Source organism: Mercurialis annua, linkage group LG7 (genome assembly GCF_937616625.2).
Source record: "Mercurialis annua linkage group LG7, ddMerAnnu1.2, whole genome shotgun sequence".
NCBI lineage: Eukaryota > Viridiplantae > Streptophyta > Magnoliopsida > Malpighiales > Euphorbiaceae > Mercurialis > Mercurialis annua.
Window position 1 is genome coordinate 42784228 of NC_065576.1, and position 3375 is coordinate 42787602.

Here is a 3375-nt window from a genome sequence, read left to right on the forward strand (position 1 = left end):
CTTATTAAGTTTACTTTTTCTAAGGTGGGAAATTATAATGTTCATGCATTTTTACTTCGTTTATCATAAGACTTGTAAAGTCGTTAATGTATAGTGAAAAATAAAAAAATATTTTTATTATCATTTGGGAAGGGAATATTTTAACGTTCTCAGAAAATATAATACCACAACCTTAGCAGAATGTTGTCCAATACACATATTATTTAAACTATAACTCATTGATAAAACTATTAACACACATACTATGTAAACTACAGCTCATTGATAAATTTTTTTTACTTAAATGCATAATTAAATAATATATTACTTGCTACACATAATGCATATAATTATGTTCAAATTAGATTAAGTTTTTTTTTTAAGTTCATAGATAACTTTTAAATGCATATAAAGAACATGACTAAATTTAAAACATAATATGGATCCAAATTAACATTTACCAATTGGATGTATTTACAAAACATAATTAAAAATTATAACTTAGATATGAACACGAAATTAACAAATACCAATTAGATATACAAATCAATTTTAATATTAGCCACTTTTAGAAACTTTTAGAATTGTTAGTGTTATTGAGTTCTAGATACATTTATTTACTGAATAAAATTGGACATCAAATTACCATTTAAAGTTCCAAAAACCTAATTACATTGACTTTTTTTGAAAAGAAGTACATAAACATTTAAAAATTACTTTGATTTTTAGACTCCCTTGTCAAACCGCAGCTACACCATTGACAAGACCTAATGTCTATTTTTTCCCTTTCCAAATAGTTTAGGAATGCCTTTTTAATACATGTATTAAATTTCAAGGGTTCACATTAGAATTAACCAAGCCAAATCAAGTTTCTGGAAACTATAATGTCATTTTAATTTAAAATGTAAATACGAGTAGAGTAATTTTCAAAGCTCATCACTATCAAAATCTCAAAAAGATTCAAAGTTTTGTCAAGGATTTTCTTTCCCTCAAGCAAAGGAATCATCATGTATTTTGGACACGAGTACCCATTACTTGCACAAACAATCTAAATTACTTGTCTTTGCTTCAGAAAAATCCCAACTAAAATACTTTAATACAACATAAATTGAGTGCCTAATTATACTCCCCCAAAAAGTTTAAATGGCAAAATTTAAATTGTTTTCATATATTTTTTACTACAACAGAAGGAAAAAGGTTGAATTTGCAATCTTTACATTAAAACCATAAACTACATTCGAAGACCTAAACTATTTTGATTTAGTCAATTTCATACTTCAACTTTCAATTTAAGATAATAAATATTTTAATTATATTTTATGGCATTTCAACAATTTCAACTGTATATCTCTAAAAACATCTAAATTTGTTTTGTTTTTTTTGGTAGAATTTTAAATACCTAGATGGCGGATGTGTTGAATGAAGCCACATATCAGAAATTCCGTATCAAATTATGTCGAAATGATGAGTTAAAATGATCAAAAACTAAAGTTTAGCTTCCAAATTACTCTAATATCCCTTTTACGGGAAAAAGGAAGTGTTTGCATGAACAAGATTGATATCATTAAACATTGCACAATGCACTCATTACACAATCTAGTATAATAATAGTATAAAAATGATTGAAATAATATATATATATATATATATATATATATATATATATATATAATATAGTAATAAAATTACGTTCAAAAATATTACAATAAAAGTAAGATAATGATATTAGCACAAATTATAGAAATCAATTATATATTATACCTACAAGTTATTCATATAGTGATGACAAGAAAGGGTTAATTGCCTCATGAACGTTAACATGTTTAGTAATCATAATACGAATTTTAAAATTTAGTAAAATCAGTCACCGGTTTTCATTTTGTAGTAAATTGGAACATCAGTCTATTTTTTATTGAAAAACGTTGGCGCAACTGTACATTATGGTGTTTTCGTTAATATTTTTTCAATAAAAAATAGGTTGGTGTTTTGATTTATCAAAAACTAAAAGTTTAATGGTTGATTTTGCAATTTAATTTGTATTTAATCCTAATAAAATCATGTAGCTATAGACTCATAAGATTATGATGTTGACAAGAACATATATATAGAACCTACACATCATAAATTATATTACGTGTTAGATTTTATTGCTTAAAGATTCATGCTTATGGATACGTATAAAGAGTAGAATAAACGCCATTCTCTAGCAACACATGTAAATTATGATATAAGAAATGAATATTACAAGAGAATAATGGAAACGTTTGGTAATTAACTAAAAAGCTATAGAAAGAAGGTAGCAATCGGCCGGGTGGGAATGAAGTGGCAATGGCTCTTTTTTTTTCTTAATTAGATGTTTTAAATTTGAATTTTGAATATAAACATTTTTAAATAATTCATCATTTTATTTTGTTGTAATAAATTTTATTCAGTTCGATCTGAATTAATCAGAATAGTGTGACTTTTTAAATAGGACGATACTTGTAAAAAAGAAAAGGTAGCAAAACGGCAAAAACATAGAGCCAATTAAAGAAAAGTGTTAAAGACGTTGCAACTATAATTGCATAAAAGTAAACCATTGGATTCACACTAATTAAGCAGGTGGATTCAGTTGCAAACTTGCAATAAAGTAATACCTTCTTGCTAATCAACTCCTTTAACAACCACACACCTTTCTACATTTTTACGTATTTTATTATATCAATTGCCAAAAAATTCATTCATATCGAATCGAAGGTGTAATCGCGTGGAGATAATTTGGAAAAAAAATTAAGTTTAAAAAAGAAAAAGAAAAATTAAGTTATTTTTAATAAATCTAACTCAATATTGATGTATTTTAGTTAATTGTTTAGCCGAGTTTTAACAGACGACTCGAAAAACTTGCGAGTTTAAATAATCTCAAGATAAATGTTTGAACACACATATTCTCCCGCTTTTGTGGAGTTTCTCTCTCCTATCTTAGGGTTTCCTGGATTAGGGTTTACGTCTCTTCTACCTGAAGTTTTTTCTCGGATTCTCCGAGTTTTTTTACGTTGAGTACGTCTGGCTGTGTCATATCAATGGAAGAGGGACTGGTGGAGGCTTGTGCCCATCTCAGGCTCACTGATGAGGAGCAATCGGCAATAAACCTTGAAGATGTAGTTGATGATGTCATAGAAGAGAAATCTGAGTTTTGCGTGGTTGGGAAACTATTGACGAAGAAACCCTACAATCTGAATCATATGAAGAACGCTCTAGCGAGCGCCTGGCGTCTGGCTAGGGGTTTTAACCTTAAAGACATAGGAGACAACCTGTTTATTTGTGAATTCTTTTCTAAGATGGATAAGGGGAAAATTCTTCGTGAGGGTCCATGGCATTTCGACAAACAACTTATCCTGTTCGAATCGCTGAATGGAA